The following is a 27,866-nucleotide window of genomic DNA, read 5'->3' as shown; positions in this document are numbered from 1 at the left end:
AGACTTAGAAGCTGGCCAGCAGGAAGACTGCTGAGGGGAAATGCCTGTCAAGGGTTTTTATACATATCACGGCACCACACTGTGATATGAATTTTTCTATAATTCTTGTAGGTAAGAAGAGGGGAAAAAAGCAGGGAGAATTGAAAAGATAAATGAGGTTTCTCCAATGCACTTGAGTTTTATTTTTTTATTTGTTTGTTTATTTATTTATGTTATTAAACTTTGGTATGATGGCAAGATTGGATTAATCCATGATTAATAACTAATAAAGACTAGTGAGAATAGAGTAGGTTACTTAATACTACTTAAATATTTGTGTTTAAATTTCTCTACGTACCTGTATCCTATTTGTTTTCATAAATTGTACCAATAGAAAAGTATGAACAAGTAACTTTTTCAATCAGGAAGAAGATCCTACAATATTTTTTCAAAGAATTAAAAATGAATAAGTCACCCTTTTAAAATTTAAGTTAAAACTATGAATATCACCATGAGTAGAATATAATTGCCTCCTTAAACTTGAGTGAGATCTGAAATGCCCCTAGGTTATTAATCTGTAGAAGCAAAATGCCAGTCTAGGTGCAGCTGGGAAGTGTCAGGAGCTTCAAACAGTTGGGGAACCAGGAGTCCTCCTCACTCTCATACTTAAACTCTATGCTAAAATGTTGAAAAAAAATGCAATATGAAACACAATGTATACTGTTCCATTGTCACTGAAATAAGAAAGGAATGTGTTTGTTGAATTTAGAAATAAACATATATGAAAATATACAATCAGAAATGTAATATACAACCAGAAATGTCTTATAAAAAACTATAAAGAAAATGAATAAAAGCCATGTACATTAGTTGTCCATTAACTTACTAAAATTGTCTTTAAAAAGAAAAGTAATTTGTATGATAGTATTACTTTTTATATAGGAAAATGATTTTAGCTTTTGTACAATGAAATTAGTTTTACATATCTTATCATTTTAAAATTTCTACATACATACACTACACTTTGTATTTCAGTTTATTTGTAAGTTAAAAGACATGAATTCTCTTTAAATTTTGCCATATATGATAATTAATAAAATGAAAGATGTAGAGAGAATTTATTTCTTTTATATGAAATTATGATTTTTGATTTGTTTAATTTTAGCTCCATTTTTTTATTGCCTGACAATAATTTGTACAGAACGCTATTTTTTTCTTCTGTTCCTGCTACACAGAGTTCAGAACATATCAGGCTATGGAACACAAAGGATTAATTGCTGTGGTTGCTAGTTCCTGATCCACAGAGAGAAAAGACCTGACCTCAAGCAGATTCCTGTTTGTTTTCACCTCAGTAATTAAATAAAAACTCAAAATAATTAGTAAATAGGGAACATTTTGGTAGACTATGTTACAGAGGAATTTTGAATCAACAGGGTTGGATGCACTATGAACCAGGATAGGTTACATAGAGGGAAGGAGATGAACCTCAGTGAGCACTGACGAACAAGTAGTGTTTGAAAGCATCTAAGGAGCCTAGCAGTTTTCATACACTGTAAAATAAACTTTATTATTTAAAAACTTGCAAATACGTAAAGACAAAACACATCAAAATTAATCAGATCCAAAGTCCATAGAATTAAATGAACTTATATGCAGTTGGAATTAGAATTTGGAAACGAAGTTGTGAAATTTCGCATTAAATTTTAACTTTCGTAATTAAATATATTTTATGCATTTATTCCATAGAATTTTTTAAGAACTTAATTTTCTAAAATTTTTATATGACTGTGCATGTGCACACTCATGCTCATGCATGTACCATGGCATGCTTGTATGTGTATGTGTGCAGTTGTGTACCGTGGTGTGTGTGTGTGTGTGTATGTTTGGATGCTTATGCTATAGTTTGTTTATGGGTGTGCGTGGCATGATTGTGGAAGCACATGTGTAAAAGCATGCTTTGTGTGGAGTTGTGCTATAACAAGATTTAGTGTGTGAGTATGTGTGTGTGTGTCTGTCTCTGTGTGTATACTTATACTATGGTATGCTTATGTGTATGGAGGGTATGTGTGTGTGGGTACATGTACCATGGCATGCCTGTGGAGGTCATAGGTAATCACACAGAATCAGATGATCAAATCAGTTTTGCTGGTAGGTGGGTACCTTTACCAAATAAGCCATCTAACAGGTCCCAGTTCCCATACATTTTAAATTAGGTATTGAGTGGGTAGCTGATATCAACTTTCCCACTAGTAGATTTTTCAAATTATAGTGACCATACTAAATTTTGTTATGTTACTATAATAAATACTCATATATAAAGAGCATTACATATAAAAAATTAACTAAGTAATGATGGTATTTTTGAATTGTACATATAGCAAAATCTAGTACAGATATGCTATTTACACAAATGAAGAAATTTGTAACCAAAGGTGACTGATTTTTAAAATTAAGCCTTTAATGTATGATTATTTCCTAAATTGATTGTTTTTCTAATTAAACAGCATTATTACTATGGTTTCCAAATACCTGTTTGAAAAGATACAGAATTCTAAGTGTCCTGGTTAGAGTTAGTATTGCTATATTAAAAAATCATGACCATTATTAGGAGCTTTGTGTGAGTATAGAAAATGGCCGGTTTGGGCACTGTATCCCTCATTACTGGGAAACTTTGCTAGGGTTACTTTCTTAGATTCTGGGGAGTTTCCATTGTACTGGGTTTCTACACCACTCCAAAATCCACCCCAATTCCAGTATCTCTCCCAGAACTCTTTCCTTCTGTCCCTCCCTTCCTTGCCTGAGCCTGCCTGTTCCCATCCCCACCTACTTTCAGTCCTCCTGCAAAATCTATTCTATTTCTCCTTCCCAAGGAGATCCATGTGTCACCCACCGCACAAACCCTTCTTGTTACTTATTCCTGGGCTATGAATTGTAGCATGATTATCCTTTACTTAATAGCTAATTGCTGCTTATATGTGAGTACTTAACATGTTTATCTTTTGGGGTCTGGGTTATCTCATTCAGGATGATCTTTTCTAGTTCCATCCATATTTGCCTGCACATTTCATGATGTTATTTATTTTAACAGCTGAGTAATTCTCCATTGTTTTTTGTACCACATTGTCTTTATCCATTCTTCAGTTGAGGGGCATCTAGGTGGTTTCCAGTTTCCTGTCTTCACATTTGAATGGTAGCAACATTTGTCCATGGATCTTGGAGCTGTTGGCTTCTAAAGTATAACTGATACTACTGAAACTTCTGGATCTCAGGCATAGGCTTGGGACTGGAAATAGACCATGAGCACCCTGGGCTAGATCATGAGACTTACCACCTCCCAATCATGTGAGACAGTTTCTTATATGAAATTTATTCTATACATGAATAAGTACAAATACACAATTTTGATTTTTTTCATGGGCTAATTATAGTCTCTTAATCCCTCTCTAGTTTCTCACTCTTCTTATGCATCTGTCATTCAAACAAATTCCACCACTTTATTTCTTCATGGTAGAACTCCTTAAGCCTTTCCTGTGCTTCAAAATGGCTTCTTGTCCATTTCAAGATAAAACTTTTCTGTTAACATAAAGCATCTCAATATTTCAGACCAGATGTGTTCAGGCCAGGTCCTTCTAAAACAGCAGTTCTCAATGCTGCAGCAGTTAAATACAGTTTCTCATGTTGGGGTTATCTCCCAAATTAAATTATTTTTGTTGCTACTTCATAACTGTAAGTTTGCTACTATTATAAATTGTAATGTAAATATAAGGTATGCAACCCTTGTGAATAACCATTCAACCCCCAGAAGAGTCTTGACCAGAGGTTGAGAACCTAAATAGTGTCAGTGTCGTGAGACAGATCTCCTTGGACACTGCTCTCAATCTCTGCAGAGTGCCTGTTCTCCCACTCTACCCTCAGTGACCTTCCCTTCTACTGATCTAACTCCTACTCTTGTTTTTCAATTCATCTATTTACTTTATATCCTGGCCACAGCCTCCTCCCAGCCTCCTCTCCCCATCCCTCTTCTCCATTTCCCCCACCTATCCCCCTGGTTCCCTGTCTTCCATCTCCATCCAGGAAAGGGTACTAACTCTCATGCTTCACTCTTGATTCCTGTTGCATTTCCATCTGGAGACCATTTTGTTTCTTCTTGTTCCTTCTGTGTGATAATCATTCTTTGCAACATAGGGCTGATAGTTGACTTTCACCTCTGCACCTTCAGTCAAAATGAAAAAATCCTCTAGGTGTGTAATTACATCAAGTAATTTCACTGAGTGCCAAACACATAATGACAGTGGTCATCCCCAAAAGCTCTGTTCAATACACAAGCGAACAATTGCCGTCTGTATGAAGTACTCTCGCCTTTTTTTCAAAAAATTCGTTATTTAAAATGGAAAAGCCATTTCATGAATTTAAGCAAATCTGAATTAAAGTGTCTATTTTTTATAACTTATATTTTCCATGTCAGATACACTCAGTTCTGCGCCTCCAGCAGCTCACATTTTTACATTTTTACATTTTTACTCTCTGGCCTCAGATTGGTTTCAACTGATAGTGGGTACAAGGAAATGATTGGAAGATAAGTTAATGGAGGTTGGGGTCTAATTTCATGGCACTTTCTAGGTCAAGTCTTGAGTTGTCCAGTAAATGCATTCTCTTCCAAAAGTCCTCTGTGGCTCTCTTCAAAGGTCTGATATTTATTCCGCTTGTCCTTTGGGACAGAAATGGCAACATCTCCCTCCTCATTATTCTGAGGACACTTGATCTCCTATTTCTGGCTTTATTTAGGTTTGTCCACACTTTCCTTTTTAAACTTTTTTTTTTTGCAAAGGATTATTATGCAATATGTTCTGATCCAGTTTCCCCTCCCCGAGCTCCTCTCAGATCTTCCATACAGAATTTCTTAGGAATCGTTTTCTTAAACTTTTCACAATACTCTGTTAGACAGAATGAGCATACCCCTGCTAGGACTATAGTGGATGCTATGGAGGTTTTGTTATGATATATGCACACAGTGGACCCCAGCTGACCAGGGTGTCCCACATGTGCAGGGAAAGCTGCTGGCATGCTAGGCAGAGGCAACGGCAGGTGGAGGGGGAGACACACCATGCAAGCATGGTGGCGGAGGCAGTGAACAGTCATTCACAATCTGGACGCTGCATCCACACAGAAAGAATTTATTATAATATAAAGAGACAGAAAGACAAAAAGGAGAGAGAGGAACAGAAGAGAGGAAAAGCAGATATGTGTGTGGTGGTATTGTGTTCCCCAAAATATTGTGCCCCAAAATAAACTTATCTGGGGTCAGATAACAGAACAGCCACTAGATATAGAGGCCAGGAAATGGTGGTAGTACATGCCTTGAATCTTAGCATTCCAGAGGCAGAGGTCCGCCTGGATCTTTATGAGTTCAAGGCCATACTGGAAATAGCCAAGCATGGTGACTCATGCCTTTAATCCCAGGAAGTAATGGCAGGAGGCAGAAAGGTATTTAAGGCATGAGGATATGAGGATGAGGAACTATAGCTGGGTAAGCTTTTAGGCTTTTGAGCAGCAGTTCATTTGAGATCCATTCTGGATGAGGACTCAGAGGCTTCCAGTCTAAGGAAACAGAATCAGCTGAGTAACTGGCGAGGTGAGGTAGCTGTGGCTTATTCTGCTTCTTTGATCTTTCAGCGTTCACCCCAATACCTGGCTCCAGGTTTGTTTTTATTAATAAGACCTTTCAAGATTCTTGCTACATATGTGTGCACCTTGTGGCAGGGAAGAAAGAGAGTGGAAGAGAGAGAAGGGGAGGAGGTTTTCCTCAAAAGGAGGCTTTTACATCAGGACACAGGGTGGCACCAAGGTCAGGTCAGGTCAGGCGGGTCAGAATTCTAACCGGTTTCCAAGGGGCCGATCAGAATATTAACAGCTTTCTCTCACACCTTCTGTAATTTATGTTACAAATCCAACTTGATATTATAATAACAACATAATTTAGAACTTAGACTGGGATTAGTCAAGTCACATGAGCCATGCCAATAAGGTTATATGAGGCAACCTTATCACGAGAGATCTAGCACTATTTTACAATAATTAAAAGCATCTTGCAGTGTTAACGTTCTTTTCAGTTTAAAAGATAGATTAAATTTAATTGGGGATAGAAACTGCCAACAATATGTGAGACCCTGAGATCAGTTAGGACATTAAAGATAAGAAGAGGAATTAAATTTATTGTCTCATAAAAATCTTACTGGGAAAACAATTGGAACATGGAAAGGTGGGAAACGACTCAGCAATTTTGTTAAAATTTAAAAGTTAAGATTGGGTTTTATTAAAAACAATTAATATTATTTAATGATGATTCCTTTTTTTTTTCACATAATACCTTGTATACATTTGGCAGGACATTCAAAAGATACTTTTCTAAAATATGTCATTTAAATTTGAAAAAAATGACACAGGGTATCAGTCTCTGAACTTCAATGATGTTTGCCATCCTACGTCACACACCTAGTTCTTTTCCTGTAATATCGCAACTGAGATTAGAGAAAGCAAAGAAGCTTTCATACAAAAACTCTGTCTCTCTTTGTCTGCATGCCCAGCTGATAATTAGTGTCTTCAAAGGTCTCATATGAAGCCGGGCAGTGGTGGCACACGCCTTTAATCCCAGCACTCAGGAGGCAGAGGCAGGCGGATCTTTGTGAGTTCAAGGCCAGCCTGGTCTACAGAGCTAGATCCAAGTAGGATTCCAGCATGCTTACCACCCCTCCTTAACCACTGATAAAAGCCCTTTCTGAAAACGAGATCTATTGATGATTCATTAGTGGGGCTGTAACTGTAGACCTCCTTGTAGATGACTCATCTTACTCACTCATGACTGCCTATTGATGGGCTGATATATTCCTCAACCTAGTATCATTCCATAATCTACAAAACTTTTTAATAATAAGTCAAGAATATAAATGAGCATGTAAATTTCTGTTCTACTATTAAGGAATGCAGTGTACCTATGCTGCTATAGTAATATAATATAATATGACTTCAGATTATCTTATAGAATCTAACTCACAATCATTAACTGGAGTTCTCTCTGGAGAACCATGGAGTATGCCAGACAGTCTGATTCTTTTTCAAGTGAAATTCACTCTTCATTGATGTTTTAGCTTCAAGACTTTCTTGACAGGACTAGAAGTACATGTTTCACTACTTACAGTGAGTTCATATGAGCCCAAGGGTCTGGTTAACTATCTTTAGAAAGAGATTATTTCCTGAAGTCATATTACATTATATTACTATAGCAGCATAGGTACACTGCATTCCTTCATATTAGAACAGAGATTTACATGCTCATTTTAATAAAAATACTCATTTTCCCGATAAAGAACAATACAATGTTATGTCTGATTGAGAAAAAAAAAAACTCTTCAGATGTGAAATGTGTTTATGTGTTCTAGAAATTATAAAAGAACTTAGCATATTTAGTATTTTTCCAGAATAATTTTTCTTTTTCATATTATTACATCCTTGCTGAGAATTATGATATTGTCTATTTTAGTATAGTCCATAGTTAAGGAACAATCTGGAATAGAGTAGACATATTTTTATTAAGAGTGCCAGATAGTAATATATTGTACATGAGAGCCATGTATGTATGTGTATATATATGTATATACATACATATACATACACACACACACATATATATATATATATATATATATATATATAATTTGTAGTGGCTACTGCATTTGCCTTCATGACCTGATAGCAATCATAAACAATAAAATAGAATATGTGTAACTGTGTCTGATACTTTTATTTATAAACACATAAAGTAGCTATATTTGATTCATAAGCCATCACTTATAGACTCAGGTCCAGTGTGATGATTCTGACTCTTCTTGCATATAGAACACACTATCCTTTGCTTATCAGCTCCCAGACAAAAATGTTTCCTTCCCTGGTTTAACTTCTTAAGGAAGTATACCAATGAAACCCACTGGTAGATAGTGATATTCAATACTTACACTGCAACTTGACAACTCCTAAATATGAAGTTTGGGTGGCAATGATGGAAAATTTCAGTCACTTATTTCTTATTGCTTTAATTTATCTAACTTTATAAATTTAGATTAAAAATATAATCACTTAACAAATAAGTGTGGCTAGCTGGAAAGACAAGAATGCAATCCTTATACTGAAACACGTACAAACAGGTTGATATACTTTATTTAGTAGTATTCAACCTATGTCATGTTTCCATGGTGTGGGGAATATGTGAGATTCAATCAATCCCTCTCCAGCCCAGAAAATGAAGTTTAAAAGCTATGCATTGTAATGCATGGTATCACATTATATAAACTTATTGCTACACTGAGTAACACAGTAGACTGATATCACAGGAAGTGATACAAAGGCAGATGGAAATTTTAGAGCATACAAATTGATTAAACACCTTTGAAAACCAGATAGGATACAATTTTAGTAGGTTTAAGGTCATTCAGAAATGCTCTACCTTCCAGCTAAGTGTTTTGATAGGGATCACACTGAGGCATGAAATTGAGGAGGAAGATTTTTAATGGGTCAGATAAGGGTGAAAGTTATAAATATTATTCCACATGTAATATTTCAATATATATGGGATAAGATCTAAATTACTTCAGACAAATCTATGTTTATTTTGTCACCATCCTGACATGTAAAATGTATTTTAACTGTCAAATACTTTGATAATTATCAATGTTTAAAAGGTTTTAATCTTTAAAAATTCACATGTCATTTCTCGATAGATCCACTTTTGTCTATACATCTCACCAAATTCTCCACGGGGGAAAATTGTATCTAGTGTAAGATGTATGTTTTTGTAATGAGACTTTCTCTGTCCCTCTAGCCAGCTCCCAAATGACAACAGAGAGTCTTATTAGTTATGGAAGCTTCGTCTTAGCTTAGACTTTTTTTTTTTTTTTTTTTTTTTTGGTTTTTAGAGACAGGGTTTCTCTGTGTAGCTTTGCGCCTTTACTGGAACTCACTTGGTAGCCCAGGCTGGCCTCGAACTCACAGAGATCTGCCTGGCTCTGCCTCCCGAGTGCTGGGATTAAAGGCGTGCGCCACCACTGCCCGGCTAGACTTATTTTTAAGTAGCTCTAGTAACTTAAATTAACCCATTTCTATTAATCTAAGTTCTGTCATGTGCTGTGGAATGTTCTGTGTGCTGTAAAAATATGTTGCTATGATTGATTGATAAATAAAATGCTAATTGGCCAGTAGCCAGGCAGGAAGTATAGGTGGAACAGAGAGTAGAATACTGGGAAAAGAAAGGCTGAGGCAGAGAGATACTGCCAGCCACTGTGATAAGGAGCAGGATGTAAAGTACCGGTTAGACACGAGCCATGTGGCAATTTAGAGATTAATAGAAATGGGTTAATTTAAGATAGAAGAACTAGATAACAAGAAGCCTGCCATGGCCATACAGTTTGTAAGTAATATAAGTCTCTGTGTGTTTACTCAGTTGAGTCTGAGAAGCTGTGGGACCTGTGGGTGAGAGAGATTTGTCCAGACTGTGGGCCAGGCAGGACTGGAGAAAACTCCAGCTACAGTCATGTACCACCCATCCTGCTTCCTCTGTGTCTCCCCGCATCTCTGGTTTTCTTCTTCTCTGAGTTCTCTCTGTTTTGAGATTAGGTGTTAAATCCCACCTAATCTCACCCTAGCTATTGGCCATTCAGCTTTTTACTACACCAGTCACAGCAATACATTTTCATACAGTGTACAAATATCCCACCACATATTTTTTTTCTAAAATTAGCATTCTGTTAGACTTTAAAAATAAGCAAGCTTTGATATTTCTGAAGCTAATAAGCTAACTTAAGATTGCATCACAGAAAAAAATGGGTTCACAACATATTAGGGCTGCAATCATTGCAAACACTAGCAAAAAGATTTAATGTTTGGGAAATATTGTTGATTAAAAAGTCTTAACTGTGGTAGCTGGTTATCCACCAAAAGAATTAATCTTTTCTTTGTTCGTACCTTAATGTTTTGAATATATAATATTAAATGACTATGTCCTACTATTTTTTATTTTCTCTGAGGCAATTATTCTTTGGCTTGTTTAATTACTTCCAACCAACATGTATATATGTGTATTTAGGTAAAGGAATCATTATTAGATTTTTAATATAACATATCAAGCAAATGGAGATGGTGGTAACTGAAGATTTGCTAGTTGGCATATCTTATTTAATTATATGCATTAGAATGTTTTTAAATGCAAGATATTTTCTGTGGGAATTATAAATACCTAAAATTTCCAGTATCATACATAGCAAGATGAAGGTGATAATTTTAGTAGAAAGTTATACACCTTTTTTCTGTTAAAATTTAAGTAGCCAAAATTTTATAAGGAATATACATAAGGGCTGTTTTGGTGGGTTTCTTCTTTTACCTTGTTTTCAGCACTTACTTCCTATATACTTTTCATTGTGAGGAGTTGGTACCTGATTTATTCACTTCCTCATTCCCACTTCTTTCCATTGACTGACAGCAGTCTGCTTACAGCCTTTTTTTAAATCACATATTATGAGTTCATAATACATGTATTTTTGAATGTATAAGTGTAGTAAACCAGCCAAAATAATGCATAATGCTTTCTCTAGGGACAATACCTTGATTACTTTTTTACATCTTATTGTCAAATTAAGTCACCTGCTAGGTACTATTTCAAAATAATTCCATTAGTATGCCAGTCAGTGCATTTTCAGTTCACATAGGAAAACTATTATGGAATGTCCTCATTCAGAAACTCTATGTGCTTAAATGAAATTGGTGCTTGAATACACAGATTTGTCTTTTCTCATTTTCTCAATCCATTTGAAATCTTGTTTTTAAATGTTTTGGTTTTATAATTCCTAAATGTATTTCTTTTAAAAAGGCATATAACCTAGCCATTGCTACCACTTCAAATTGCATTTTGTTTGAAATAACAATCTATTATTCAAAATAATAGTTGATATGTATGTATAGCTTTTGTATTTCAAAATATTAACCTTTCACTGAATTGATTAAAAGCATGTAATATGACTTTGAAGTATTTTGAAAACCTGACTATAGAAAATCAATCGAATTATTTTCATTGTTTGGTAATGTGGCTTCATTTTTCAAAGACAAAGATTATCCTGTGGACCCTGCCAATGAGTAGAGTTAGTGGAAAATATAAGCTGCACAAAGGAATCATTAATAAGAAAGAATCAAAAACAAAGGAAAGTAAGTGGGTTAATTATGGAAAATAAGATTTAAACATCTGTTTAGGTTATCAGGGGCATACAAAGGGGAATTTCAGATATATTAATTTCTAAACCCACATAAGGATAGAATTCTGTTTCTGAGCATGATAAGAAACTATTATATTTTTATGTAAATGTAGACATAGAGATGGATAATAAATAGTTCACACTTCCTTTTTGTTAAAGATGGGTACAATATCTTACCTGAATAGCAGATTCAGTAGTTAGGATCCAGCTAGCCAGATGTCATTACAACTCCTTGAAGCACAAACATAAAAACACCAGATTGCCAAAATTATTAAAGACAAAATATGAGGTCCTTCAGGTAGGACAATCATCCTATCTAAGTAATAATTTTATAATTTACATATTGTATGATAGTTTCCTTCTACTTTCATTTTTAAATTTTAAGAAATATCTGCAGTCATAGTATCAAGAGCAAAAACTTCTAGCTTTTACAAATCCTGCTCCTTAGTTGGATTTGATGTTTCTCTGTGGTCAATTATTAGATTGATTTTCTTTTCAGTGTTCCATGGTTATATTAATTTTTCATGGACATTCCTCTAATCTATTTACTTTTTATTTGTTTTACAATAAAATTGTAGCAGGTCTTTAATTAATCTTACCAATACCTATGCTGCCTAAGATGTGTATTTTATTTGTCTGTTTATTCATGTATTTAGCTAGTTAGTTAGTTAGTTATTTGGTTTTATTTCTTTTTGAATCCTTTAGTAGTCTCCCATGTCCACAAAATGAGACTCAGTTTCTTTATGTGAGAGAGAAAGCCTTCACAACCTCATTTATTTCACCCACCTTTTGTGCCTTCGTATCTAACCTATTATGAGCTGATTCACACTAGAAGACTATGTAGTCCCCCAAACTTGGCATGAGTTCTACATATCTCTGGTTTCCTCTCACTTTTCATAGTATATTTTCTAAATGAATATACATAAATTACAATCATAATGCAAAAAATTTTAATAACAAATACTAAGTGCCTCAATGAGTTTATTTTTAGTTGACTAATGTAACGGTAAAATAATGATAACAATAATGCTAATAATTGTATCAAGTACATGTTCTGAATTCTATGTGCTTTTTAGGATGATACAGTGAATCAATACATGAATATATTGTTTATGTTTGCCTTTTTGTCCTAAATGAGAATATGTAAAAACTACTGTCTTGTAAATTTTCAAGAACAAATTGCAATGAACTATATGTATCCTGTTGGGTAATAAAATCTCTTGAACTTACTGCTTCTAAGGGAAATTTTGTTCCATTTGATAAACATCTGTCCAACTCTACCCTGATGAGCCTTGGTAGCCAACATCCTGTTTTTAACTTCTATGAGTTTAAATTAAATTCCATGTCTTGATGAATGAGATCATGTGACATTTGTCTTTTTCTGTCTGACTTATCTTACTTAATTAATGTCCCTAAGCTTATAAATGTTGTCACAAATGACTATTCATTTTTATGGGAAAATGATATGTCATTGTATGTATGTTATACATATAATATTTTATTGTGGGTAAAATATAATAATGACAACAATATATTATGTTATATAATCTTTAATAATTTATTATTGGATAAAAATTACTTTAAATCTCAGCTATTATGAATAGTGCCACAGTGAACATTTTTGTGCTGATGTCACTGTGCCATGCTGACACCACACCCTTTCTAGGGGATTGCTGAATTATACAATAGTGCTGATTCAGTTTTTTTTGAGGAGCTTTTCATAAGGCTGTGTCCATTAAATTTTGCAAATAGTGAGCTACAGTCTCCTCTACACATCATTTCAAATAGTTACTTTTTGCAGTCATTGTTCTAACAGATATGAAGTATATGGTTCTAACTTATATTTCTTATTCATTAGAAATGTATAGGAACCACTTCTAGACTGCCTGGTATTCATTTGTATGTCTTTTGAGAAACAGCTAAGTGATTCTTCCCCTGCTTGTAGTCAGATCAGCCCTTACTAACCTGCATTGCTTATCGGCTTTATGGATTTTTCATTTTACCCCTTTTAGGTGTGCGGTTTTCAAATATTTTCTCCCACTCCACAAGCTGTCTTTGTATTTTTGTTTCCTTGGCTATGTAAAAACTTTTTAGTCCTTTTGGTCGGTTTTTGCTGTTGTTACCTGTGTTTATTTAGTTCCTCTTCAAAAATTGTTTCTTAAACCAATACCAGGTCTCTTGTTTTCTCTTATAGTAATATTAAAATTTTGGGTCATATATTTACTTAAGTGTGAAAACTCTGCCCTTAGTTTTATATTAATTATGAGGTAGGGATCTAGTTTATTTGTTAACATGTGGACATCTAGTTGCCTCTACGTATTCATTTTAAAAGTCTTTCCCTCTATTGCATATTCATGACATCTTTATAAAATAACTAAATGACTACAAATAGATGAATTTATTTCTGGTCTTTTATCTCTTTCTTAGTCTATATAACTGTTTCTAGACCAACATTATGCTTTTCTGATTATTATGGCTTTGAAATACTTTTTGTTGTCAGGTACTGTGATACCTTCAATGTTGTTTATGTTTTTGTTTTGTTTCAAAGTTGCTTTAAATATTCAGGGCATGTTCTTACATCATATGAATTTGATAATTTTTTATTTCTATGAAAAATGTTGCTGAAATTATGATAGAGTATATGTTGAATATTCAGATCACTAGGTAATGTGGATCTTTTAACAATAATGAGTCTTCTAATAGCCTTATTTTTTTTTCTTTTTAATTTCTGACCTCTCTAATACAATTAATTGGCATTTGATATCATTTGACTTCTTCCTATTTTAAGCATAGACTCACATTTAGGTAGATTGACACTCTAGGTAATTTCTTGTAATGTAATTATTGGTTTCTAACCAACCTTGGGTTAGAGAGAGATTAATCCTGCTTATACAGCTTGTACCTAAAAATGTTGGCCTAGACTGGACACTAAGAATGTTTAGGAAAATTGAATCCTCATCTAAGGAATCAGACTATATGATCATGTTACAGTGATGCACTATTAGTTACTTTAGCAGTACTGTGCCCATAATACCTGATGGAAACTCAGGAGAGGACATGTCTGCTTTCCTCATGGTTCCACAGGCTGTTGGTCTAGTATGGTGTGTGGAACAGATAGAGGGTATGGCAAAGACTGTTCATTTCACAACAGCACCTGAAGCCAAATACAAGGTCGAACCAGGGCCAGAGCTGTCTCAGAGGAGGTCTTGCTTTTACTAGCTCATTGTCTGGAGCAAGAATTTGTCTTCAAATGCTGGGCCCTTGCCCCACAGCTGCACAAGTTAGCACCTCTGGAGGTCAGTTTTCAAAACATGAGACTGGGGGACATTTTAAATTCAAACCATAACAGATGCCATTGGTATGAAAAACTTTTTCAAGAAAAGGGTACATTCATTTGAGTCAGAAAAAAATTATAAATATTGGTGTGGTCCAACAATACTTTAAAATCTAGCAAAATCGTAAAATAATTTTTGAATAATTCTCTTTTGGTTTGAGTCTTGTAGCTTCTGTAGCACCATCATTTCTGCCTGGGGCCTTGCTTGTAACACTGTCAATTTTCAGTACTCATTAAGCTTTCCAGAACTCTCTAGACAACTCTGCCTTTAGTTGGGTAACAAGCATAAGCTGAGGCCTCCAAACGTTGGTCAGGAGTAATGTGCAGCTAGCTACAGGTTGGTGTACTCTATGGGCTTATAGTTCCAACCCAGCTAAACGCTTTCATGTTTCCCATTTTAAACAGCTTTAGTGATGAATGAAAGATTTCCTAGGAATAAATTATCTTGATTTCTCAGATGTTTAAGAGAGTCGGTTTACAGTTATCATTTTACAGTAATTCTGAGCTTGCTTCTTTGTTAATCACTGTAGACATTCTTTACATTTTATTTTTAAAATTATTTTTAATACATAGATTTATTTCTAAGTTAATTATCTTTTTTTCTATATTAATTTAAAAGCAGGGAAGGTTATTGTACTTTGATATTCATTTAACTAAAATACATTTTTCCAAATTACATTTTCAAGCATCTTCAACAATTTTAGTTTAACTTAAGAAAAAACATGTCATTTCAGAACATTTACAATTACTTGGAATTTACAGGTTTGTACTAATCAGGAATAATCACTCAGCAATAAAGTTTTGTTTAGCAGGGATTCTATAATATTACTTCCCTTTCTTAAAACAAAAAAAAAAATGAAAGAAATCTTACTGAAAGCTTGTATCACATTTACAATTTTTAAATTAATTTTGTGCTTTATACAGAGGAGTTCCAAATGAAAGCCAGTGGCTGTGTTTGCCATGGTGCCCAGAAGGATGCTTCTATTTTGCCAAAAATGTTCTGCCACTAATGTGAAGCCTGTTGACAAACTGCTGTTTATATGTTGTTCCTGTGAAGCCAAGTCAATTGTTTCACGGTGGGAATCTGGCTCGCCACCAGGAGCTGTCTGTGTCACTGCAGACAGACATGCTTAGGAAAGGGAGGGAAAGGCACACGCCCCGTTTCATCTTACACCTCCTTTTACTTAATCAAAATTTCAAGAATATATGAAAATTATTGATGACCAGACACTCTTATAACATGTAATTCCGAGGAATTACACAAATGCTTGGGTTTTAGTTTCTTTAGTTGCTAATTAAGAGGCAATTGTATATGATGCATGTACATCATTTACATGTAAACATGTAAATGTAAAACATGCCAGGTTACAAATTCTACCTTGTATTTTTATCATTAAAAATTAACAAAGGAGTAGTTGTGTAAGTCCTATTTATTCCCTTAATTGGTGATGGTCTTTTATGACAATTTTGCCTTCTAGAAAACATTTGATAATGTCTGGAGAAATGTTTTCTTTCACAGCTGAGGAAAATGCTACAGCATGCAGTAGATGAGGATCAGTGATCCTGTTTGTACAGGACACATTTCCACACAGAGGCTGACCAAGCCCCACATGGCAGGAGTGTCACTGCTGTGAAACTACCCTGTGTTTTAAATGCTTGAAGGACATAAATGATAGCCTTGAGACTGGCCAAATCATTAATACTTATAGACGGTAGTGATTTGGATGGGAAATTAAGGAGGCACTAAGCTAGTGAATGATAATGCGGTCTGTAACTGGCATAATTGCTGAAGAAAACTAAAGGCAGAAGAAGAGAAAACTGTTACCATCAAGATATCAGGATAAAGATGTGGAAAGAAACAAATAAAAATCAGTACAAGCAAAAACCACTACTAAAGTGTGTTGAAAATAATCTTGTATTACTGATCAAAATATATGTAAAGACCTTGATTTAAAAAGCAAAACACAACATATTTCTAAGTGATAACAATCAAATTATTAAACTGTAATCAGGATATTTGTATGAGAAAAGAATATATTTCAATAAAATGCAGGAGAAGTATAATTTAAAAAAATAAATAAATAAAAAGAAAAAGCAAAACACAAACAAACAATAAATAGGTTCTTATATGTATTGTGTGTGTATGTGTTTTGTGTGTGTGTGTGTGTGTGTGTGTGTGTGTGTGTATGTGTGTATACATGACATACACATACATACAAAGTAGTTTAAAACTGTTAAGAGAATACCCTGGCCAGATAATGTTACTTTTATATAAGTAATAACGGGTAATACAGGGGTCAGAGCTATTAGAGCCATAGCAAGAGTGTGGCGGTGGTGGCACACGCCTTTAATCCCAGCACTTGGTAGAAGAGCTAGGTAGATCTCTGTGTGTTCAGGGATACAGCCAGCATTGGAGACATATGCCTTTAAGACCTGGGGGGCTGTACATACAGGCAGTGATGAGGCAGTCACGTGTTTAGGTTTACAACCAATGAGAAGGCAGAACAAAAAGACTATGAAAAGACATACACACAGGAAGTAGCTCTCTTTCGGAGAGCTAGGACTACCACAGGAAGAAGGGTGAGATTTTAGCTCTGAGTTCTGACCTCTTGGCTTTCTCTTTTACATTGGTTCTGTGTTTCTTATTTAATAAGACGGTTGGTTACATCTACAGCCAACATATTATTAGAAGGAGAAAAAGCATTGTAAATCACTTAAAATAACAATTCATGTTGCTAATATAAAAATAACTTACCCATGTCTAATCAAATAACCCTAAAATATTTATCAGAGATCCTCCAAAAATTACAAGGAAAGAAGGACAAATCAGCCAGCATCATCGATCAAATATTCTTTTGCTAAAATATTATAGATCAATTTCCAAATCCATAGAATGCATAACACCAAAAATAAGCCGCAACTTAAAAACTATGGACTGAGGACACTCCTGCATCAATGTGGGTTCTGCTTTAAAATAAATGTGTCACACTGTCAATTTTGGTAATAAGCTAAACTTGAAAGGTATATGAAGAAACTGTACCTTTTTGCTAATTTTGCTATAAAAATAAAACTATTCCAAAAGATAGTCTACTTTTTAAAAAAGAAACTTCAATGAGATCACATTGAAATTCTATCAATGATTTAAAATATAAAATTTATTTTGAAATTTGTAATTTATCATAGATATTAAATTATGTCAACATAATGGTTCAGTATAAATGGGTGTTTTCATTATAATATAAATCCAGTGGTCTGTAGTCAGTATTTATATCAGAAATTCATACTCAAGTATTGGATGTAGAACACAAGCACCAGCAGTGACATCTAAAATTCACCCAATTACCTTCCACTGCTATTAACACTACAGACTTTTTTCATTATCCCAATGAATGTTAGAAGAGAGATTTCACTGGTGAGAATAATGGCTTGATAACTAGCATTCAACTACCTAACTGTTCTCATTGATGGAATTAGTGGTACTCAGAATAGGTGGATAGGCTGTTAGCTAAATATGATAGGCTAAAATACTATATACAGAATGTTCTTCACACATGAGTAAGATACAAAAAAAAATAGTATTATGACCTCTCCCTACACTATGGATGAACATATAGTGAGGTAAATTGTGTAATAACCTATAATCATATATTTATCTGTAACATCTGAAATAAAAGAGCAGAAATGTCAGGTTTACATAATACTTGGTATGCAGACATGATGGCTAATAATCATGTGTGAATGAAATAATTTAATTGGAAGTAACAAGGTCAATAAAAAAAAGAGTACCAGCATCAAGTATGACCACGTGTTAGAAAAAATTTACAAAAGTATATAATAAATTGCATTTATCTTGAACTCAATAAATACTAAGTATACATTCTTTATAAGTCCACAATAAAAGATTTGAAGCTCAATGACCACCAAGTACATAAAAAAGGAATTCTCAACAGACACAAGGGACTTGACCTCTTCTGAGAGTTAGTTCCCTGAAGAAATACAATTATAAAATGACTCAAGAAAAGAACAGATTAAAAAAAAATCAAAAACTTTCCTTGTTAAAATTAGCTCACTAGTTAAAAGGGAAATTGCAAAGGTCACGGCATTCTATTCAAGATCAAATGCAAAATTCTTATCTGCCAAAGTGTGCAACTTAAGTGACATAGAAATATTTACGTATAGCTACAGACAATAAAACTCTTAAAATATTAAATAGATACAGATGAACTTCATAATAGTGTTTCATTCTTACTAGGGCAAAATAGCAGAAGAATTAGGAAGTTTCAACTTTTTATTTATGAGGGAGTTTATTATTCAAAAGAAAATTAAATAAAGGATTAATTATATTTTGAAATGACTGTTTAAGCAATATGTCATGTATTTCTTTTGTGTTCTTCTTCATTTCAAAATGCCCAAGAATAAAATGTATTAAAGTATCAATTTCAAGATATATCATTTTTACCTAAATATTTTGCATGATACATGTAAATTTATATTGAATTCTTCCTGTAAAAAAACAAAAAATTAAAATCATAAAAGATTTTGACACAAATATGATTCCTCCAAAGTAAGATTCCTGTCCCTAAGTAGAATTTAATAAAATCAGAAAGTGTAGTAATAGTTCTTCTTTGTTTACCAGCTGAGAAATCTAGTCAAACCTTCAGATTTTATCTACACATTTAGTGTTTTTCATTTTTCTTTAACAATTGTATTATTTTAAATGATAATGAAAACTAATACTAGGTAAGATTGATTGATATTTGCTATAGGCAAAGCAACATTCTAATTTACATATGTTAGTGATTCTTTCAATCATCATGAGCTGCTTAAGTGTTTTGTGGATGTGAATATATATATGCAGGATAAATAAATGCACAATTGAAAGAGGTCTGCAGCTTGGATTCCACAGACATTCCTGGATTCTATGCTTTACTCCTCAGAAGTACAATGAACTGTGTGAAAATCATTCATTTAAGTTCAAAATGTCCGTAAAGTTAGATGAAAATGATAGTAGAAGTTGCTAAAAGAAATAAAACACATTTCACTTATTTTAAAGTAATAATGATGACTTGTTAAACAAGTGTTTTCTACTCATTTTGTTCTTTTCCAAGAGTAAGAAATTTGGGACCAGTGAGATGCCTTACCAGGTAAGGGCATCTGTGGCCAAGGCTGAACTTGCTTCCCCAGAGCGACACTGCAGGAGTGGGGAACTTGCTCCTGCAGGCTGTCCTCCAACTCCACAGGAGCACTTGGCCCTGTGAAAAGGGAATCTGCACACAGAAGTAATCAATACACCAATAAGTAAATTACTGTAAGCAGAAATAAGTCATATGGTAAATAAGTCACAAATAGTTATAAAAGTATGACTATTAAAGTAAATAAATTATTTCTAGGAAAAACAGTATAGGCAATTGCTTGAGTTAATATGATAGATATGAACAAATAAACCACATCTGTTTTTAAAGCTTTCTACATTCATTTATTGTGGGTGTGGTGTTGTGTAGTGTGGTGTGTGTGTGTGTGTGTGTGTGTGTGTGTGTGTGTGTGTGTGTGTACTACCTGTGTCATAGCATGTGTGCAGAGATTAGAGACAATATGCAGGAATTGGTTCTTTCCCTCTACCATTCTGGTTTGGGAGGTGGAATTGAGGCACAAGCTTTGGCAGAGTACTAATTCCATTCTGATTCTGTGATTATAAAATACTTCCCCCAAAAAAACAAAATCAAGGAAGAAAGGCTTCATTTTGGTTTGCAGTCTTTCCAGACAGACACAGTCCTATGGCAGAGGAAGCATGGTGGTAGGAGTGTGAGATCAGCTCTTGACATTGCTTTCACAAGCCAAGAGCCACCAGGAGGTGGGATTGGGCTGGAAAACCTCAAAGTTCACCTCCATTGACATCCTTTCTCCAAAGCTCCACCTCCTAAAGTCTCCACAATCTTCCTAAACCATGCTGCCAGCCAGGCACCAAGTGTTCAAACACAGGAGCCTTTGTGGGACATTTCATATTCAAACCACAACAGATGGCAAGTGTTATTATCCATAAGCCATTCCAAGCCCCTAATCAATAGTTTCTTTTTTAAACTGAAATTTTCAATATTTAGTTTTCTATATATGTATTCAATAAAATTTTAATAAGAGCACAACACAGTGTTATGAGCTGATTGGGTAGATGCACATTCTTTTATACTTTATATTTGCTTAACAGGTGATTACATCATTTACTAAATTGTCTTTTTAAGAAAACACTAAAGTTTAATATTAACACTATTCCAGAGTAGGAGTCCAAAGCACAGGCAGTAAAAAGCCATCATTTTTTTTTCCACTCCAGGTACAGATTTGATGATAAATTGGAAACACTAGTAAATTTTACCTCTATTCTTAAAAACAAACCCACGACAGACCCAGACAAAAGAAGACAATGGTTGTTTATTTTACTTGAAAATATTTACTTTAGAAGTAGAAGATAAAATAAACAAAGAGGCTGTGAAGGCTTCAGGAAAGCCATGGTATTTCACAGTTTTTGTGCCAGAGATGCATCTTATGCTGTGTGGATTAACTTTGCAAGCAATGATCCATTCACCTATGCTACTTATGAAACTATTATAATGCTGTAAGAACTTCCTAATGATGTCTTTTAAATAAAATTAATTATTTGTAATTACTTTATAAATATTCAGTTTCTCCACTTTATTCCAGGGGCATCAATTTTCACTATCAACTATAATTTTAATCCACTCTATTTTTCCCTTAAAATATTCCCTAGAATTTGATTTTAAAGTAGTTTCTCTGGGTATATTTTCCCTTCATACTCTTATTTATCCTTTATACATATTTATTATTTTCACTCCCTTAATTATAATTGCTATCTGAATTTATATAACTGGAATATAGATTTTCATATAAATTAAGACTATAGAAATTCAGTATTACTTCTTATTTGAAAGGCAAAATTCGAAGAGCCAAATGTAGGTTGCCAGAGCAAAAACTATTACTCTCGAATAATCCTAATATTTAACTTAATATTGAACACAATTGTTTCTAATATGACATTAATATAATGACATAGCTGATCGGCTCAGTTAGTTAAAATATAGTGATGTAACTGTGTTGTGTCCTCTGGGTGCAGGCCACCCTGACCAAGTGTTCTTGAAATTGCAGCTATACTCCAGGGGTGCAGAAGGAGACTGGAAAGAGAAGTAAGAGGGAAAGATTTGTCATACTTCTCCAACCCATTTCCTGAAGTAGGTGGAGCCTTTCAAATTCAGTGCCCAGACCTTGTGTGATGCAATATTAGGAAAGTGGGTGTAGGCAGATCAGTAGACCTCTGAGGACAGTGTGAGAACTCCAGAAGGGGCTAGCATAAGTTACAGAAGGAGGACAAACTGGCTGGTGAAGAATGTCTGGCAGGATTACCAGAAAAGATCAGAAAACTGCCAATGGTGAAAGATGTTTCTGGATTTGTTTGTTTGACCTTGTAATAAATATGAATTGTGGGTTCATTTTAATGTTGTTTGAGAAATCTTTAAACACTGAAATTCCTGTTCAATTATTTTTCTTGGTTTAGATTCAATATTTTATCAATTACTGGTGAAATCACAGTTCAGTGACCATTATAAACTTTAATACCACCTGAACAGTCATGACTCCCATGTCATATGAAAAAGACACAAACAAATAGATATATTAGCATTGCTGTATAAAGGAAGCCTCTTGTACCCATGCATATAATTAAAAAAATAAACTTGGCCAATATTCTGGCCAAATGAATAGATCGATCTTAAATTTATATAGGCTTATATTCTTGTTAGCATTAATTGTCAAGTTGATACAGCCTAGCATGATAAGAAAGGAAAGCCTTGGTAGAGGAGTTACATAGATCAAATTGGACATGTCTATAGGGTAATTGTCTTGTTTATTAACTGATGGAAAAGGCAAGTCACTGTGGGCAGTATACTATACACAAAGACTAGCTAAACATGAACTGTTGAGTGAGTCATGGGGTAAACTGAAAGAAGAGTTCTTCAATGGCTTCTGCTCCACGTTCCTACCTTAAGTTTCTACCTAATTTCCCTCAATGATGGATTCAGACTTAGAAGTATAAGCCAAATAAAACTTTTCCTCTCCAAATTGCTCTAGATATGAGTGTTTAATAACAGCAACAGAAAGGAGAATATAATGGCATATGAAGAAAATAAACTGTCTATAGGAAGAATTGCATGTGCTGGTTTTCTTCTTGTGGTCTGAGACATTATGTAGTGATTTGTGCTTTACTTATAGGCATCAAGCTCTGTTGGTTATATTGTTGTAGGTGATTTTTTTGTTTTGTTTTGTTTGGTTGGGTTTTTTTTGGTTTTTCAAGACAGGGTTTCTCTGTGTAGCTTTGTGCCTTTTCCTGGAACTCACTTGGTAGCCCAGGCTGGCCTCGAACTCACAGAGATCCGCCTGGCTCTGCCTCCCGAGTGCTGGGATTAAAGGCGTGCTCCACCACCGGCCAGCATTGTAGGTGATTATTATAAATGCTATTGTAGTTACTGCATCTTTGAATGTAGTTATATTGTTTAAAGTTTAATTGGTAAAAGCATACTTTTATCTACTGTTTTCTGTATTAACAAAATTAGAATAAGTAACTCTGATATCATGTGGAGGAAAAAAAAACTTCTTTAAGTGCAAGTTATAATAAAAATACTTGAGAAATACTTTGCAGCCAAGTTGTATTTATTCTGTGTTCAAAATAGGTATTATATAGTGAGATGTGATTAAGAAATAGTTATATATTACTATGTATTTGCAAAGCTGTTCCACAACTGTTAGTTTACTTTAGATTAATTCTTGGTCATTTTTCTTTTCAATAAAAATGTCAGATGTCATATTATTAGACAAGAAAATGAGAGAAAAGCTTAGAGAGAGCTGTTATAAACACTGTTATTTATAGAGATAAGTAATAGGGAGGTTTCAATGAAACCTTTAGAAACTCTGTTAGTTCTAAGCTCTATTAAAAGCAATGTGATTTTGATTGGGGGGAGCCCACAAATGGTCATCTAAAGGCCAAGTTGCATTTTCACAATGATCCATTCAATAAAGCACCCATCAAGACTGTCAAGCATCTAACTGAGCATTTTGCAGATAAACCTACACTATGCAAACATAAAGGCATGCACTTTGTTTCATTTGATCTTCAGTTTACATGGTAGTGGTTAAGGTCTAACTTTTGTTCACAAATCACTACTGTACATTATAATTAATAGATACATTGCTTCTGTTATCTTAGGTAACTAACAAGTCTGTAAAAGAGCATTGAATGCAGTGCTCTCCGTTACTAGCAATTTATTTTAATTGAAATTGATGAAAGTTACAGGTATTGGTCCATAGACTGGTAAGACTGATTTGACTTAATGTTTATCAGGTTTCTATGTATGAAAACATCATCTTCACCTTTCGGCCCGTGCTGTGTCATCCAGACTGAGGAAGATCTGGCAACTCCAGGGTAAGCACCACAAGAAACCATGATGCTGTGGTAATGTGGGAGACTGTCATCACCAAGGGGTCAACTTAGACAAGTAACATACAGGTTCCTTTGGACAAGTTGATATGACATTGCCACTTAAAAAGAAACAAGAGCTTCTGGCTAATTGTAAACCTAGATAAATCATGGGCTGTGGTGTTATTTTATTTGTGCTGAAATGTGGTGATATTTTATTTGTGCTTTAATAAATAAAGCTTGTCTGGAGATCAAAGGAAATAGCAAGCTATTATAAGTAAACAAAGAAGCCAGGCAGCAGTAGCACATGTCCTTAATCCTATCATTTAACAGGCAGGATCTCTGTGTGTTCAAGGCCACACTAGGGAACAGAGCCAAGCGTGGTGACACCTGCCTTTAATCCCAGTACCAACCTTTGAGGTCTGGAAGTCTGTACAGACAGACAGAAAGTGACAGAGCTTTGTAGGAAGAGGAAGTGATGTAGCTGGGCTAAGAGAGCCAATGGGAGAACAGAACAGAAAAGGCGTATAAATGTGAATATACAGGAAGAAGTTCTCTTTGGATGCTGTGGAGTTGGTGAGGTGAGGTTAGCTCATGGTTTGTCCTATTCCTCTGATCTTTCTCTCAGGCTTTAATCCAAATTTCTGGCTCCATGTTTTTTATTTATTAAGACCATTTAGAAATTTGTCTACAGTGGGCATTGGTCAGTGAGCAGACACGGGTTAAAGCTGAAAACAAACAAACAAAACACAAAATAAGACTGGAGCTGCTGCCATCATAGGTGTGTCATCAGGCCACTACAGAGTTCTGGGGAAGCAAAAACTCCCTAAGCAGCCTGTCATCACGAAGGTCAAATTCTTCAGCAGAAGAGCTGAACAGAAGATTAAGGGTGTGGGAGCTGCCTGTGTCCTGGAGGCTTAAAGCCATCCAGGGAGGTTTGTTAAATGCTAACATTTAAAACAACAACAAAATCATCATATTCCTTAACCGGTAATGTAGGCATTATTTTAGATTTTCCCTTATCTTCAAATGTGCATTTCTATTTTAATTGCAATTTCTCTGAAGCACGCCAAATCTGTAATACTATCTGAGATGAGTGTGTTTGGTTTTGTGGGTTATTGAATCTCATTTTTTTTTTTCATGTGCCTAGCCCAATATCCCATAAACACTGTTGAAATGGCTTTGAATTTTATTTTATTAAACCTACGTATCACTAAATACTTAGCTTTTAAACTGAACAGGAAAGCATGATCACAGCAGAGCTTTTATAAATAATATGTTACATTTTAAGCTTCTATTCAAACCACTGATTGGGGTACATTCAAGTGGGGCTAGGGACTGGATGGGATTTCACTGGCAAAGTTCTGCCAGAAAGAATGAGTTAAGTAAGGATAAAAGCAGAGTAGATACCACTGTTGAGATTTCTGGGTTCATTAGTAGGCTTGCTGTGTCTGAATCCTCTTTCTCTCTTGTCTGGATTTTCAAGTCTTTCAGAGGACAGACGTATTTTTTCTTTTCCTAGGTCCTGCTTTGCTTATAATTGATACTTGGTGGTTATCTAACATGGTTGGAATAGTTCTTTACTATTAGTTGGCATTTTGCAAACTCTCAATCTCATGGAAGGTTAATGATGTAGTGATTCCAGAGGATATTTATGACCCTATTTTGAAGTTTTCCCCAAAGCATTAGTTACAATTAATATTTATGTGTGTTTGTGTGTCTGAAGCTCAGGGCCAACATTGGATATCTTTTCTCAATTGCTCCCTACCTTTATTTTTTGAGTCTGGAGCTCTCAATAAACCCTTAGCTCATCAATTTGGCTAATTTGCCAAGCCAGTAAGGCTCTGGGTGTTCTCATGCTTTTGGGGGGCATTAATGAACTTTCTTTCTTTTATGTTTTTCCTTTTTTTTAATTGTCTTATTTCTTTTTCTCTTTTTTCTTCTCTCATAAAATACCTTCCATCAGCAGCCTTCCCTCCCTCCATTCCTCTCCCTATTACCCTCCACCTCCCCCAAATCCAGTGCTCTTCCCAGTGATATCAACTGAACATTGCATAACAAGATGGGAATAAGACTCTCTTAACTGAGTCACATCCCTGGCCTTTGGAAATTATTTTTCTTAAAAATCTTTAAAATGGAATCCATGTTTTCCCTAATTCATAGATCAGGTTATCTTATTTTTTGAGATTTATGTTTCTCTTATGTGAATGAGTGTTTTGTTTGTACCTATGTATGTCAACCATGTGTGGCTTATTTTGGATTAGGTTGGTTGATTCAGGGTAGGCTTGCCTGTGTGGCTCTTCTTCATGTTGTATATCTGGGTGAACTTTGCTGTTAGATAGAGGTCAGATCCATTTTTACTTAATAGCTTTCTTTCTACAATCCATGTTGTAGGTTGTAGCTACTCATGAGACTTCTTTTCAAAGCAGAGCACTGATATCTGCTTCAGGCTATTGTCTGTTTGGAAAATTTTCACTCAGTACATTTTTTTAATATGCATTGGTGTTTTGCTTGTATGGTTGTCTGTGTGAGGGAGTTGTATAACCTGGAACTCAAGTTACATACAGTTGTGAGCTGCCATGTGGGTGCTGGGAACTGAACTCAAGTCCTGGAAAAACAGTCAGTGCTCTTAACCACTGAGCCATCTCTCCAGCCCATATATCCACACACACACACACACACACACACACACACACACACACACACACACACACACACTCACACACACACACACATATATGAATATAGTTTATGTGGCCAAATCCCAGGTTAAAGTGGGATATACATTTCATCTCTAGTTATAGAGATTGCAAGGTCATAGAGAAGAGAGTAGAGGAAGCTACCAAGAACTGGTACTGATATTTGATCAGTGACACTAGTAGATAATTGTTTCATTGTGGTAGTTCAAATGAAAATAGCCCCATGGCTCATAGGGAGTGGCATTATCAGAAAGTGTGGACTTGTTGAAATAGGTATGGCATAGTTGGAGGAATTTTGTCACTGAGGATAGACTTTGAGGTCTCAGAAGCTCAAGCCCAGTGTGTCTCAGTCTCTTCCTACTTCCTGTGGCTGTGTTCTTGGACTGTATTCCAGCCAATATTAGTAGGTAACAATACTGTTTTTGAGGAAACTGATGAATGTCCATCAGCAGGGCACAATTTTGCTGTACAGATAGTGATATACAACCGAATATTTAGAATCAGGAGATGGTTATTTGACTCTAATTCATTGCAATGATAGATTTGTTTCTCCCATATAATTTAAAAGAAATCCATCACAATTAAAATTTAGAGTATATTTATTCATGTTCAAGTTAAATAAAAACACCTCAGGTCCTATTTTAAGTTATACATTTTATGCTTGTTGAAGAGAGCATTGTTTTAAGTATGTTACAGTCAGGTTTACATACTACATAAACTGCTTGATAGTTGCATGAAAAATTAATTTTTCAAATCCTCTTAATTTTATTTTTAGCAGTAAGTTTTATTTCTAGAGAAACTTTAAATTAACAGCAAAATGAAGTGGAAAGAATATTGCTGCATTCTCACCCACAGCGCCCTCCACAGCTGTGGTGGTTTGAATGAGAATGGTCCCATAGGTTCATATGTTTAATGACTAGCCTACAGTTGGTAGATTGAATAGGACTAGGAGGTGCGGCCTTGTTAGAGGAGGTGTGTCACCATATGTGGACTTTGAGATTTCAAAAGCATACACTAGGCTCAGTGTGTCTCTTTCTGCTTGCTGTTGGAGTGAAGATTAGGATGTAAAACTCTTCAGCTGCTTCTCC

At 34.8% G+C, this 27,866-nt stretch overlaps 1 long non-coding RNA gene across 1 annotated transcript in view; it reads left to right on the top strand.

Moving 5' to 3' along the window:
• LOC121827182 (uncharacterized) overlaps positions 1-27,866 on the top strand; it is a 136,702-nt gene that overhangs the window by 26,334 nt on the left and 82,502 nt on the right. Inside the window, exon 3 of the long non-coding RNA XR_013049033.1 lies at positions 24,005-24,085. This is a non-coding gene — a long non-coding RNA (uncharacterized LOC121827182). The remainder of the gene's footprint in view (positions 1-24,004; positions 24,086-27,866) is intronic.

This window comes from Peromyscus maniculatus, chromosome 2 (genome assembly GCF_049852395.1).
Source record: "Peromyscus maniculatus bairdii isolate BWxNUB_F1_BW_parent chromosome 2, HU_Pman_BW_mat_3.1, whole genome shotgun sequence".
NCBI lineage: Eukaryota > Metazoa > Chordata > Mammalia > Rodentia > Cricetidae > Peromyscus > Peromyscus maniculatus.
The sequence above is the reverse complement of the archived record's forward strand: the minus strand, read 5'-3'. Positions and strand labels throughout refer to the sequence as shown.